The sequence below is a fragment of the Jaculus jaculus genome, chromosome 8 (genome assembly GCF_020740685.1).
Source record: "Jaculus jaculus isolate mJacJac1 chromosome 8, mJacJac1.mat.Y.cur, whole genome shotgun sequence".
Lineage (NCBI taxonomy): Eukaryota > Metazoa > Chordata > Mammalia > Rodentia > Dipodidae > Jaculus > Jaculus jaculus.
The window spans coordinates 111,239,650-111,255,266 of NC_059109.1; the positions used below are offsets into that span (position 1 = coordinate 111,239,650).

At 47.7% G+C, this 15,617-nt stretch overlaps 1 protein-coding gene across 1 annotated transcript in view; it reads left to right on the plus strand.

Annotated features, from left to right (window-relative positions):
• Positions 1-1,710: 1,710 nt before the first annotated feature.
• Positions 1,711-15,617, plus strand: part of Kif3b (kinesin family member 3B) — a 59,103-nt gene continuing 45,196 nt past the window's right edge. The window contains exon 1 of the mRNA XM_045156399.1: positions 1,711-1,769. The gene's annotated coding sequence lies outside the window, so the exon portion shown is untranslated. The remainder of the gene's footprint in view (positions 1,770-15,617) is intronic.

Genomic DNA, 15,617 nt, shown 5'->3' on the forward strand with positions numbered 1-15,617 from the left:
GGGAATCGAACCTTGGTCCTTTGGCTTTGCAGGCAAACACCTTAACCACTAAGCCATCCCCCAGCCCCTTCTCTGACCTTTTTGTTGAATGCTTTTTCTTTCTTTCTGTTTTCTTTTCTTTTTTTTTTCAAGATAGGGTCTTCCCCAGCCCAGGCTGACCTGGAATTCACTATGTAGTCTCAGGGTAACCTCGAACTCACGGTGATCCTATTGGCTGCATAAAATATTTTTTTCTTAAAAAAGGCTTTAAAGTCGGGTGTGGTGGCGCACGCCTTTAATCCCAGCACTTGGGAGGGAGAGGTAGGAGGCTTGCTGTGAGTTTGAGGCCACCCTGAGACTACATAGTGAATTCCAGGTCAGCCTGGGCTAGAGTGAGACTCTACCTCAAAACAAAAACAAAAACAAAAAAATATATATATATTATTTATTTACAGAGAATGGGTGTGCTAGGGCCTCTAGCCACTGCAAATGAACTCCAGATGCATGTGCCACCTTGTGCATCTGCCTTCTACTGGGGAATCGAACCTGGGTCCTTAGGCTTCACAGGCAAACAACTGTTGAGCCATTTTTCCAGCCCCCCTCCAGCTTTTTTTTTTTTTTTCTGAGATAGGAGTTCATGAAGCTCAGGCTGACTTGATATGTAGCTGAAGCCTTGAACTACTGACTCCCCTGCCTCGAATTCCCAAGTACTGGGCTTATAGGTGTGGTGCACCTCACTACCTAACAAGGTTTTTTTTTGTTTGGTCATGAGTGGTGGGGTTCCTTGAAGGAATGCTAACCAGGGGGTGACATAATCTGTTTCAGGTTTCAAAATTATCGCTTGGCTGTCTTGTGGAAAAAAGACTAGAAGCATGTATTAGATACTGCAGGTAGGCTAGAGATGAGGATGGCCTGCCCTTGCTTGGGGTGGTCCTACTAAAGATGGAGAGATATTTGAGAGGCAGGCCAAGTGTCTCGGTAGTTGATTAGATGTGAAGGGTGAAGGACGGTTCCTAAGGGTTTGGCTTAAGTTGCTGGGTGGACCCTAAATGGGTACTATTCAATACTAAAAATCACAGATTAAAAAAAAGAAAAAAGAAAAAAAAAAGGAGGAGAAGGCAACTGCCTAGTGTGGTGGCGCACGCCTGTGATCCCAGCACTCGGGAGGCAGAGGTAGGAGGATCGCCGTGAGTTCGAGGCCAGCCTGAGACTACACAGTGAATTCCAGGTCAGCCAGGGCCAGAGTGAGACCCTACACCGAAAAAAATAAAATAAAAATGTGTGTGGGGAGACAGAGACACACCCACAGGTCAGATCATACTCGGGAAAGCTTTAGGGAAGGTCAGAAGGCTGGCGAAATCACCTAGGGTGACAAAGGCACTGCATTCCCTAACACAGATGGGGAAACCGAGGCACGAGATGTCAGCGGACGGAGTCAGGCGGCTCGCGCCCAGCTCTCACGGCCGGGGTGGATGGAGGAAGGACGGACGGACGGACACACGGACGGACGGGCGGCCGCGCGCTGGGAACCAGCCAAGCGCACCAGGGCTCCCCCCCACCGCCCCGCCCCCTTGCGCGCGCGAGGCCTGTCCGCGTCCGGTGTCCCAATAAAGTTATTGAAATTGACGCGGTTGCTAAGGAAGTGGGTCGCCGAGCCGGGTTGCCAAGGAAGTGAGCGGCCGAGGTCTCTCCCCATCCGGGGCAGCGGGGAATGGCTGAGCCTGGGGTTCGCCGCTGCCGCCGCCGTCGCCGCCGCCGTCGCGGCCGCCGCCCGCTCTCGGCTCCGGCAGGTGAGTCGGGGAGGCGCCCGGCGCCCCGCGGGGCAGGGCCGGGCTTGCGGAGCGCGCCCGGTGTCGTCCCGAAAGGCCCGCGAGGCCGCCTGGCTGGCTTGGCTGCCCTGCGAGCCGGAGCATCCTCTGCCCTGCCTCCGGCATCCTCGCCAGGTCCAGACGGCCTCTTTCTCCTCGGGCGCGCGCGTTCGCCGCCGACTCTCCAGTCTCTTTCCGCCCCGGGGCTCGGAGGCCCCCTGGGGTGTCTGGGGCGGTGGTCTGACCTTCCAGCTCGGAAGGGATCCCGGGGGAAATTTTTAAAAAAAGTACTTGGCTTCCGAACTTCGGCGCTGTCCCTGGCTCGCGGTGTGACCTTGGACACACCCCTTCCCTCCTCCGGCCTCAGCTGACCTGTTTGTCCACTGGGGTCCCTGTCACTTGTTGCTTCAGAGTTGGTTAAGCTGATGAGACGTGTTAATGTGATAGTGCCCTGGATAACTAGGTGGAAATTTGTTAGGGCATCCTGGCATTTAGACCAAGAGACCTTGATTGAAGTCTGAATGAATACCTGAGTTTGAGGCTGCTCCTGCACCTAGTAACTTTGTGGCCTTGAGGAAGTTGATCTTTATTTTGTATTTTTATTTTTTGGTTTTTTTTCGAGGCAGGGTCTTATTCCATCTCAGGCTGACCTGGAACTTACTCTGTAGTACCAGGCCTGTCCTAAACTCACAGAGATCCTCCTACCTCTTTCCACTCCCTCTCCCACCTCTCCGTGCTGTGATTAAAGGTATGCACCAAAAGTGATTTATTTACTTGAGAGGGAGCGAGAAAGATTGAGATTGAGGGAGAAAGTGAGTGAGACCATGTGCACAACAGGGCCTCCTGCCACTGCCAACGAACTCCAAATGCATGTGCTACTTTGTGCCTCAGGCTTCATTTGGGTACTGAGGAATTGCACCTAGGCTGTCAGGCTTTATAAGCAGGGACTTTTTTTTTTTTTTTCCGAGGTAGGGTCTCACTCTGGCCCAGGCTGACCTGGAATTAGCTATGTCGTCTCAGGGTGGCCTTGAACTCATGGCGATCCTCCTACCTCTGCCTCCCAAGTGCTAGGATTAAAGGCATGCACCACCATGCCCAGCGAGCAGGGACTTTTAACCACTGAGACCACTTATGTCTTTGAGCCTTCTTGCTCATCTTTGAAATGGGAACTCAGCAAGATACGGTATTGTAGTTTACCTTCACATTGCTGGGACAAAACACCTGACTGATGGATGAAGGATTTATTTTGGCTTACAGTCGTAAGGGGAAGCTTGATGATGGTAGGGGAAAGCATGGCATGAGCAGAGACTGGACATCACAATCTGCCACAGCAGGTAGAAAGCATCAGCCGGAGAATGAGCTTAGGGGTGGAGAGATTGCTTAGTGGTTAAGGTATTTGCTTGCAAAGCCAAAGGACCCAGGTTCAATTCCCCAGGACCCATGTAAGCCAGATGCAAAAGGGGCACATGTGTCTGGAGTTTGTTTGCAGTGGCTGAAGGCCCTGGTAATGCCCATTCTCGTAAGATTTAGGTGTGGCTCGCCGGCTCAAATAGGTATTTCAGTTTTACTTCTTGGTCTGCTTAGAGCTGGGAAGCTTGTTGCTTCTGCAAATAGCCCTGATGGGAGAAATCTGAGATCAAGACTTTATAGATGGTTGGGGTTATGGTCCTATTTTCTCTTTGTGCCTTATCTCTCATTCCAGCAGAAAAAGGGTATCTTTACATCTTCTAGGAAATGCATAAGGCAGTAATAACCATTTACAAGTTTGTAATTAAGTTCTTTTCAGGGCTGGAGAGATGCTCAGAGGGCAAGAGGGCCTGCTGCCTATGAATGAGGACGTGATTCCCCAGCATCCACGTAGAAAGCCAGCTATGGTCGCACATGCCTGTAACCCCAATGCTGAGCCAGGCAGAGGTGGGAGGATTGTTGGGGTTTGCTGATCAGGCAGTCTAACTGAAAAACTTCAAGTTCAGAGAGAGACTGTCTCGAGACAACAGGCTTTTGGAAAGAGCCATAGAGGAGGATACCCGATGTCTTCTCTGGCATCTACACATACACACAGGGTTTGTGCATCTGTACCCATAGGTGCGTACACCACACGTGCACACACATCACAACATACAGTGCATTGAAAAGTGCTTTTCTGGCATGGTGGTACACGCTTTTTTAAAATTTTATTTATTTATTTGAGAGTGACAGACAGAGAGAAAGACAGATAGAGGAAGAGAGAGAGAATGGGTGCACCAGGGCTTCCAGCCTCTGCAAATGAACTCCAGATGTGTGCGCCCCCTTGTGCATCTGGCTAACGTGGGACCTGGGGAACTGAGCCTCGAACCAGGGTCCTTAGGCTTCACAGGCAAGTGCTTAACCACTAAGCCATCTCTCCAGTCCTGGCGCACACTTTTAATCCCAGCAGTTAGGAGTCAGAGGTAGGAGGATCGCTGTGAGTTCGAGGCATGCCTGAGACTACATAGTGAATTCCAGGTCAGTCTGGCTAGTGTGAGATAGACAGATAGGATGGGCACACCAGGGCCTCTAGTAGCTGCAAGTGAACTCCAGATGCATGTGTCACTTTGTGCATCTGGCTTTATGTGGGTACTGGAGAATTGGGCCCAGCTCCTTAGGCTTTACAGGCAAGCATTTAGCTGCTGAGCCTTCTCTTTAGCTCTCATTTAATCTTTACATAGACTTTGTGAGGTAGCTGGTGATATCCCCATGTTGCAGATGAGGAAGCAGAAAAATATGAATGCCTTGCCAGAATTTTAGGCCTATGATATTGATGGTGCTGGACATGTTTCCAGGCAAGTGTTGTCTTTTACCCTCCACTCCCTGATGCCTCCGCTTTCCCAACAGTAATGGCTGCAAGGCCACCAGGGTATTCTCTGGTTACTTCTAACTGCTTTGTCTAGAGGCTTCTCTTCCAATGGCATGGAAACCTGGTCTCACAGAAAGCTTCATTAAATAGATACCATCCAAAGTGTGAATCTTTTTTTTTTTTTTTTTTTTTTTTGGTTTTTCGAGGTAGGGTCTCACTCTGGCTCAGGCTGACCTGGAATTCACTATGTATCTCAGGGTGGCCTCGAACTCTCGGAGATCCTCCTACCTCTGCCTCCCGAGTGCTGGGATTAAAGGCGTGCGCCACCACGCCTGGCTCAAAGTGTGAATCTTAAAAAGAATTGGAATATTTTGGGGCTGGAGAGATAGCTTAGCAGTTAAGGCACTTGACTGCAAAGCCTAAGGACCCAGGACCAATTGGTACCCCAGTACCCATGTAAGCCAGATGCAAAAGGTAGTACATGTGTCTAGAATTCATTTGCAATGGCTAGAGGCCCTGGTGTGCCCATTCTCTATCTGCCCCTTTCTCTAAATAAAGTTAAAAATAAAAAAGAATTGGAATGTTTCAAAGGAGCATTCTTTTTTTTCTTTTACTTATTTATTGTTCTTTTGAGGTAGGGTTTTACTTTAGTTCACGCTGACCTGGAATTCACCCTGTATTCTTAGGGTGGCCTCAAACTCACAGCCATCCTCCTACCTCTGCCTCCTAAGTGCTAGGATTAAAGGCATGCGCCACCACGCCCAGCTTGAGCATTCTATATTTTTTTTTTTTTTCCGAGATAGGGCCTCACTCTGGCCCAGGCTGACCTGGAATTCACTATTTAGTCTCAGGGTGGGCTTGAACTCACAGTGATCCTCCTACCTCTGCCTCCCAAGTGCTGGGATTAAGAGCATTCTATTTTTTAAAAAGATTTTTTTGGGGGGCTGGAAAGATGGCTTAGTAGTTAAGCACTTGCTTGTGAAGGGTTCAAGGCTTGATTCCCCAGGACCCACATAAGCCAGATGCACAAGGTGGCACATGCATATAGAGTTTGTTTGCAGTGGCTGGAGGTCCTGGTGCACCCTGTCTCTCTCTCTCTCTCTCTCCCCATGTCACTCGCAAATAAATAAACAAAATAAACAACAACAACAAAAGATTTTTAATTATTTATTTGGGAAGAGAGAATGAATGAGAATGAGCACAGAAAATGGTTATGTCAGGACCTCATGTCACTGTAAAGAAACTCCAAATGCATGCACCACTTTGTGTATCAGGCTTTACATGGGTGCTAGGGAACTGAACCCAGGCCAGGTGGCTTTGCAAGCAAGCACCTTTCACCACTGAGCCATCTTCTCAGCCAAACGGTCATTCTTTAGTGAGGGGTATTGGCTAGATAATGCTAAAGGTTCTGTCAGTGGTGCTGTGGCTAAAAGCATGCAAATCAGGTTGCTGGGCTAAACTCTTGGCCTCCCACTCCCAAGCCATGTGCCACTGAGCAATTGCTTCACCCCATTCTGCTGCCTTCTCACCTATACAGTGGGTTGGTAACAGTACCTGTCAGGTAAGGCTATTGTGAAGGTTGACTTGAGCCTGACTCATGTGAAATGCCTGGCGCGTTTGATAAACAATTAGCTGCCATTACTTGAGTTTAACTGACACCTATACTGTGTATTCTGTTTGTGGTTGTGAATGAGTATAGCATGTGGTGATAATAACAGGTCTGTGAACCTCACAAGGTCATTGCAAGCATGAAACGGTGATCATCATGACATTGTGTAAATGTTGGTGTTATTACAGGGTTGCCTCAGAAACCAGCACTTGCCTGCCAGCATGTGTTGCCATGAGAGGGCAGAGCTGAGGCTGGGGATGAACTCAGTTGGTAGAGTGCTTGCCTAGTATGAGCAAACCTTGGGTTCAGACTGAGCATGATGTTACATGCCTGAAATCCAAGCTACTCAGTCAGGATGGGGAGACAGAAGGAGCAAAAGTTATCCTAAGCTACACAGTGAGTTTACGGTTGGTCTGGGCTACATGAGAGCCTGACTAAAAAAAAAAAGAAGCCAGGTGTGGTGGCACATGCCTTTAATCCCAGCACCCAGGATACAGAAGTAGGTTGATCGCTATGAGTTTGAGGCCACCCTGAGACTACATAGCAAATTTCAGGTCAGCTTGGGCTAGAGAGTAAAACCCTTCTTCAAAAAAAACACTTAAAAAGAGGGCTGGGGAAGTGGCTTAGTGGTTAAGGAGCTTGTCTGTGAAGCCTAAGGACTCCAGTTCGATTCCCCAGGACCCGCATAAGCCAGATGTGCAAGGGGGCGCATGGGTCTGGAGTTCATGTGCAGTGGCTAGAGGCCCTGGCGTGCCCATTCTCTCTTTCTTTTTTTTTTTTTTTTTTTTTTTGGTTTTTCGAGGTAGGGTCTCACTCTGGTCCAGGCTGACCTGGAATTAACTCTGTAGTCTCAGGGTGGCCTTGAACTCACGGCGATCCTCCTACCTCTGCCTCCCGAGTGCTGGGATTAAAGGCATGCGCCACCACGCCCGGCCCATTCTCTCTTTCTATCTGCTTCTTTATCTTTCTCTCTCTCATATAAATAAATTAAAAAGAAAAAAAAAATAAGAAAGGTGGATATTAGATTTTGCTGCTGGACATCCAGTTCAGCAAATATCTATTAAGTCTATGTCAGCCAGGCGTGGTGGCACACGCCTTTAATCCCTGCACTTGGGAGGCAGGGGTGTAGTAGGATCACTGTGAGTTTGAGACCACCCTGAGACTACATAGTGAATTCAGGTCAGCCTGAACTAGAATGAGACTACCTCAGAAAACCAAAAACACATTTAAAAAAAAAATCTCTATGCCAGGGACACGCAGGCTGTCCCATCTCTTATATATGTATGGAACCCGGAGCTTAATTGCCAGTCACTGACATTTGACATGATTTGGCTTCTTGTTCTACTTTGGTTTTGGTGCTGGGGGTTTGACTCCCACCCAGGCCTTGTGCGTGCTGGGCAAGTACTCTGCCAGCTGAGCTATACTGTGAGCCTTGGGTTTGGGTTCTTTTTGGTTGTTTGTTTAATTTTGGGTTGGGGAAGAGTCTTGCTTTATTGCTCAGTCTCAGATTCCAAAATTTAGCTTCCGGAGCAGATGGGACTGTATATGGGTGTTATCTCACCTGGCTGGGATTGGACTTTTAAGTTTATTTATTTATTTGCAAGCAGAGAGATAGAAGAGAGACAGGGAGAGGGCTGGAGAGATGGCTTAGCGGTTAAGCGCTTGCCTGTGAAGCCTAAGGACCCCGGTTCGAGGCTCGATTTCCCAGGACCCACGTTAGCCAGATGCACAAGGGGCCACATGTGTCTGCAGTTTGTTTGCAGTGGCTGGAGGCCCTGGCACACCCATTCTCTCGCTCGCTCTCTGCCTCTTTGTCTGTCGCTCTCAAATAAATAAATAAAAACAAAAAAAGAAAAAGAAGAGAGACAGGGAGAGAGAGAGGGAGGGGGGCAGACAGAGAGAATGGGTGTGCCAGGGCCTCCAGCCACAGCAAATGAACTCCAGATGTGCCACCTTGTGCATCTGGCTTTACATGGGAATCAATCCTGAGTTGTTAGACCTGATTGCACATTTTTATTTTATTCTTTTCTGAGGTAGGGACTCACTCTAATGCAGGCTGACCTGTTTTTTTGCTTTTGGTTTTTTGAGATAGGGTCTCACTCTAGCCCAGGCTGATCTGGAATTCACTATGTACTCTCAGGGTGGCCTTGGACTCACAGTAATCCTCCTACCTCTGCCTCCTGAGTGCTGGAATTAAAGGTGTGTGCCACCACACTCCGCATGATTGGACTTTAACAGATTTTGTGCCTCATGCTTGAGCTGAGCTCAGAGGAAAGCTGTGAGTCAGAGTTTTGTATGTCCCGAGACTTCTAAGCTCCTGGATGAGAGACGCCTACACCTTTTTTCTTCTTTCCTTCTTTTGCTTTCCATCTCTTTTCTTTTTCCTTTCCTTGCCCTTTTCTCTCCCTCTGTTCTTCTTTACAGGGTTTTGCTGTGTAGCCCAGGCTGGCCTCAAAATCACAATCTTTGTCTCAACCTCCCACATGCTGGGATTATGTGTATGTGCCACCACACCAGGCTCTCTAGGTCCCTGAGAAAGAGCCTTAGAGGAACTGATGACACACGCTGTATCCACTGAACTCACTGCTGACATTTGCCTTTCTTAAATTTTATTTATTTATTTATTTATTTATTTAGAGAGCGACAGACACAGAGAGAAAGACAGAGGGAGAGAGAGAATGGGCGTGCCCGGGCTTCCAGCCTCTGCAAACAAACTCCAGACGCGTGTGCCCCCTTGTGCATCTGGCTAACGTGGGACCTGGGGAACCGAGCCTCGAACCGGGGTCCTTAGGCTTCACAGGCAAGCGCTTAACTGCTAAGCCATCCCTCCAGCCCTGAAATTTGCCTTTCCAAAAAAGTCTTACCTGTAACATCAAGGAAGGTAAGGTGCCAACTTAAGATCTCTACTGTATAGTGGATGAGCCCCAAGTAAGAGAAACTATGCTGCTGGACATAACCCTTTATGTGGGAGACTAGGTCTTTCTTTTTATCTGGTTTTCTGAGTTAGGGTCTCACTTGAGCTCAGACTGACCTGGAACTCTCAGGGTGGCCTTGAACTCATGGTGATCCTCCTACCTCTGCCTCCCAAGTGCTGGGATTAAAAGTGTGTACCACCACGTCTGGCTTGTGTCTAGATCTTTTTAAAAAATACTATTTTAGGGCTGGAGGGATGGATAAGCAGTTAAGGCATTTGCCTACAAAGCCAAAGGACCCAGGTTTGATTCCCTAGGACCCGCGTTAGCCAGATGCACAAGAAGGCGCATGCGTCTGGAGTTTGTTTGCAGTGGCTGGAGGCCCTGGCATGCCCATTCTCTCTTTTCTCTCTCCTTCTCTGTTAAATAAATAAGTAAAAATATTTAAGAAAAATATTATTGTAGCTGGGTTTGGTGGTGCACTCCTTTAATCCTAGCACTTGAGAGGTAGAGGTAGGAGGATTGTTGTGAGTTCAAGGCCACCCTTAGACTACATAGTGAATTCCAGGTCAGCCTGAACTAGAGTGAGACCCTACCTTGAAAAACAAAACAAAACAGAACACACACTCTCTCTTACACACAGGCACACACATTATTTTGGGGGCTGGATAGGTGGCATAGTGGTTAAGGCGCTTGCCTGAGAAGCCTAAGAACTCATGTTTGAATTCCCAGGTCCCATGTAAGCCAGACACACAGTGATGCAAGCATGCAGTGTCGCACACGCACACAAGGGAACACAAGCATCTGGAGTTCGTTTTCAGTGGCTAGAGGCCCTGGAGCACCTATTCTCTCTCTATCTCTCAAATAAATAAAAGAAAATTTAAGAACAATATTTTTACTGGGCATGGTGGCGCACATCTTTAAATTCCAGAACTTGTGAAGCAAAGGTAGAATGATTACCGTGAGTTTGAGGCCACCTTGAGACTACATAGTGAATTCTAGGTCAGCCTGGGCTAGAGTGAGACCCTACCTTGAAAAACCAAATATATATGTTTATTGATCTTTAAAAAAAATTTTATTTGACAGAGAAGGGGGAGAGAGAATGGGTTTCTCAGGGCCTCCAGCCACTACAAAACGAATTCCAGATGCGTGCTCCCCCTTGTGCATATGGCTAACGTGGGTCCTGGGGAATTGAACCTGGGATCCTTTGGCTTTGCTGGCAAACGCCTTAACTGCTAAGCCATCCCTCCAGCCCTCTAAATATATATGTACGTATGTAATATTTTTGTACTTACTCATTTATTTGAGAGAGAGTTGTGTGTATGGGTGTGCCAGGACCTCTTGCACCTGCACACGAACTCCAGACACATGCACCAATTTGTGCATGTGGTTTTATGTGGGGAATTGAATCCTAGGCCGTCAGGCTTTGTGAGCAAGAGCTTTTAACTGCTGAGTAATCTCCAGCCTGGTGTCCAGGTCTTCTGACACCAAGCATAGCGCTCTTGTCTTCACTCTCATGACATTTGCTGAGCAACAGGTTTGTGAGTCAGCCCTGTCCCTATCACAGTCTGGGATTTGATGGTAGAGAGGCACCCAAGGTCCTTGCTCTCACAGTTACATTCCAGTGCCCACAGAAAATGAGTCAGTAGATAAATCAGGTGATCTGACTAGGATGGTCACGGTAGACAGTACACCAGTGATGGCCAGGCTCACGAGGGTCACTTTTCATTTCTTTCCTTTTTATTTATTGGCAATCAGGCAGAGACAAAGACAGAAAGAGGGACAGAGAGTGGGCATGTCAGGGACTCTAGCCCTGCAGTCGACCTCTAGATGTATGCACCACCTGGTGCATCTGGCTTACATGGGTCCTGGGAAATTGAACTGTAGTTGTTAGGCTTTGCAGGCAAGTGCATTAAACACTCAGCCATCTCTCCAGCCCTGGAAGTCACTTGTCTAGGTGATTGGGAACACTAACTGGGTGATCAGAGAAGGCTTCTATGAGGTGCTGGCATTTTAGCTGAGGTTTGCTCCCAGGAAGGGGCTCGCTGTTTGAAGTTGTGCCAGAGGAACAGCAGAGGCAAAACTCTGAGGTGGGGACAAGCTTGTGAAACCCCAGAATTGCAAGGAGACTAGAATGGCTCATCAGGTGGTTAGAGATATGGGTAAAGGTGCCATTGGGGGGTTAGAGTTAGGGCCTTTTGGCCTAGGGTAAGGATTTGGCAGTGGGAATCCTTGTCAAAATGCCTTCTAAATACTTAACGTTTATGCCCATAGATTAGCGCTGTTGTCAGCTTGGGTCAGAGAAACTTCTTTTTGTAATGGGTGACATCTCTGCAGAGACTCCTAACTGGTCAAAATGCTGAGAATAGGGGCCTGGAGAGATGGTTTAGTGGTTAAGGTGCTTGCCTGCAAAGCTTAAGGGCTCACGTTTGATTCCCCAGAACCCACATAAACCAGATGCACATGGTGGCACATGCATCTGGAGTTCATTTGCAGTAGCAGGAGGCCCTGGTGTATCCATTTTCTTTTTTGTATCCATTCTCTTTCTCTCCTTTCTCAAAGAAATAAAAATTAAATATTCTTTTAAATGCTGAGGATAAATGACTGTTGAGTGTTCAGCCCTAAAAGGGACATCTCTGTCACTTCTCCCAAGGCTCAGGGAAGATCAGAAAGAATGCAAGAGCCCTCTAGGGAAAGAGCTGGAGTGTTGTGGAACTGTTTGGGGGTAACGAGACTGCTGTGTTCTTGGACTCTCAGCAGCTCTAGTGGCCTGTGCAAGACCTGCACAAGATTGGACCCATCCCCGTTCAGTCATGGAGAGGGGCGGGACTAATGAGTCTTCACCCCTTCCTGAGGCATTGTGGTTTAACAGTTGCTGGGGGAAGGGGCTCTCAAGGCCTCAACCCTCCTTGAGGATCTGTAGACAATTAATAGTTCCTGGGGGAGGGGGCATTTTCTACTGCTGTAGCTACTGGTAATTTGCTTATGTTCTGGTTAATAGCCCCCGACTCATGCTCATCCAAGCAACACTAATTAAACTCACTGAGTCACCAAATAAATGAGTAAATAGAATGAACAAATGTGAGTCAATGAAGGCTTTTGAGAAGGAAGTGACATGATCTAATCTTTTAAATCTAATTAAAAACATTTAATTATTTAAGGGAGAAAATGGACACATGTGGGCCTCCTGTCACTGCAAACAAACTGCAGACAAATGTACCATTTTGTGTGTTTGGCTTTATGTGGGTACTACAGAATTTAACCAGGCTGGCAAGCTTTGCAAGCAAGCGCCTTTAACTGCGGAGCCATCTCCCCAGTCTACATGGTCTAATTTTATTTATTTATTTATTGGTTTTTTGAGGTAGGGTCTCACTCTGGTCTAGGCTGACCGGGAATTAACTCTGTCATCTCAGGGTGGCCTTGAACTCATGGCAATCCTCCTACCTCTGCCTCCTGAGTGCTGGGATTAAAGGCGTGTGCCACCACGCCTGGCTACATGATCTAATTTTAAATGAAAAAAAAAATACACACACACACATATGTAATTTATTTATTTGCATGTGATAGAAATAGGCAGGGAGAGAGAGAGAATATGGATTGGCATGCCGGGGCATCCAGCCACTGCAAATGAACTCCAGTTGCATGCGCCCCATTGTGCATCTGGCTTATGTGGGTCCTGGGGAATCAAGCCTGGGTCCTTTGACTTTGCAGGCAAGCACCTTAATTGCTAAGCCATCTCTCAAGCCCCACATGATCTAATTTTGCTTTTACTTATTTTCTCATTTGAGATGAGGGTCTCATATAGACCAGGTTGGTCTCCATCTCACTTGATCCATGTCGTGCTTAGACTGGAACCCAGGGTCTCATGTGTACTAGACAAGCACTCTACCAACTGGCTATATCACCAGCCCCTGTGCACCACAAAAGAAAGTCAAACAAAAGAAAGCAGACTCCCTGTGGCCATCTTGAATATGGCTGATGAATTTTAGAGGGTGTTAGAGTGGTTCCAGGAGGTTGAAGTGAGAGATGATAGTGGCCTTCCAGGGTGGTGGTAGGGGATGTGGTTGGAGGTGGGATCAGCAGGATGGGAGGGTTACTGGTGCCTCCTAGGTTTTTGGTCTGTGTAATTAGGCAGACGTTGGAGGTGCCCTCTGCCTCTACAATGATGTGAGGCCTTTTTGGTGAGGTGTCTGGAAAAGAATTACCTGTGGTTCACTCTGTACTTCTCCTCTGAGAGCTCTCCCAGGTGTAAGCGTCATGCCTCAGTCTTTGGAAGGATACCTGAGCTTCTGCCAAAGGAAGGCAGCCAGGAGGATCTAACAGAGCCCTCATCTTGGACATCCAGAAGGCTGGAGCTTTCCCAGGCTGCCTCTGCCAGCTTGTGGAACAGTGCATGTGGGCTTTGCTGGTCGTGCCCATCTGTCTCAGGCTGTTAGCAGTGCTGTCTTGACTTAGGGTATTGGCTAATGGAAGCTGGAAGGAGGACTGCCAGCTCTGGGAGAGAGGAGACTCACTAGCACAGCTCATATTGAGTGCCTCAGATGCCATGCCCTCCCTGCCAAAGAGCTGCTTTTCTGGCCACTGAACGGTAGGTGTCAAGTTTCAGAGCTTTTTGGGACTGGGACTGTCTTGAAAAGCTCTTGTATTCTGCCAGAATTCCTAGAGGATTCTTGAAAGTCATCCTTTTCAACAAGGGAATTTTATTTTGTTTGTTTGTTTTTGGATGTAGGGTCTTGCTCCAGCTCTAGCTGTAGCCCAGGGTGACCTGGAATTCACTATGTAGTCTCAGGGTGGCCTCGAACTCTCGGCGATCTTCCTACCTCTTCCTCCCGAATGTTGGGATTAAAGGCGTGCACCACCATGCCTGGCTAAACTTTTTTTTATTGACAACTTTATAATTATAGACAATGAACCATTATAATACTGTCCTCTCCCCAACTTCCCCCTTTACAACTCCACTCTCCATCATATCCCCTCCCCTTCTCAATTAGTCTCTCTCTCTCTCTCTCTCTCTTTAAAAAACGTATTTGTTTGACAGAGAAAGAGGGGGGAAAGAGAGAGAGAATGGACTCATCAGGGCCTCCAGCCACTGCAAACGAACTCTAGACACATGTGCCCCCTTGTGCATCTGGCTAACGTGGGTCCTGGGGAATCAAACCTAGGTCCTTTGGCTTTGCAGGCAAATGCCTTAACTGCTAAGCCATCCCTCCAGTTCTCTCTTTTATTTTGATGTCATCATCTTTTCCTCTTATTATGAAGGTCTTGTGTAGGTAGTGTCAGGCACTGTGAGGCCATGGATATCCAGGCCATTTTGTGTCTGGAAGAGCATGTTGTAAAGAGTCTTACTCTTCCACTAGCTCTTAATTCTTACCACCACCTCTTCCGCAATGGACCCTGAGCCTTGGAAGGTGTGATAGAGATTTTCAGTGCTGAACACTCCTGTCACTTCTTAGCACTATGATGCAGTTTAAGTCATCTCAGAGGTGACCACCATCTGAAAAGAGAAGCTTCTCTAACCAAAAGTGAGAGTAGAGCTGGGTGTAGTGGCACATGCCTTTAATCCCAGCAGTTGAGAGGCAGAGGTAGGAAGATCACTGAGAGTTCAAGGCCACCCTGAGACTACATAGTGAATTCCAGGTCAGCCTGGGCTTTAGCGAGACCCTAACTCAGAAAACCAAAATACAAACAAACAAAAAGTGAGAGTACCATTAATATATGAGTGTGAACATTAAGAGAAGTACTTACTGGGCAGTTTGGTGAGCATGGTACATACATTTAGCCAGACACTAGGGCTCATGACCTTCCCTGTCAGGTTTTCAATGTCAGGCATGTATTCCCTCCTGTGGAGCGGGCCTCCAGTCTAATTAGAGAGTGGTTGGTTTCCCCCATAACAAACATGCCACTTTTGCATCCATTGGCTCATTTGGCCTGGCTAGCCCAACTTAAAGCTTGCAGTGTCTGCTGTTGAGTATCTTCACTGGTGCTTTCTCTCTCTCCCATAGAGCTGCATGCAGCATAGCTTTCCCCCGGCTTTCTGTTAGCTGGTCTACATGAAGGAGCTTTTCAGTTCCGTTCCAGCAAGATTTCTCAGTGACCTTGTAGCCTAAGCATGTGGAGTCTTCGGTATCAGGTCTTACCATGTATTTCTGGTGGGAAACCAAGAGCCTCAGCAATAGCCTGTAATGTTTTGGGGGATCAGGAATCTTCCTGGCCACCAACTCACTGGAAGTTATCCCATCCCTGGCATTGAAAAATGTCTAGTATAACAATCTATGGTTTCTGGATGTGCCATTGTCCAAAAAAGTAGGTTTCCATATGACTGACTTACCCTCGTAGACTTTTGATTAACCCTCCCCCCACCCTTCTCTTATTCAATCTCTTCCCCTGATCACTTAGGCCTTTCCACCCTGAGTAATCTGTTCTGTTTACATATATACAATATCATCCTTGAGTCCTCCCCTCTCCTCCCTCTCTTACAGGCCCTTTCTAGTTTA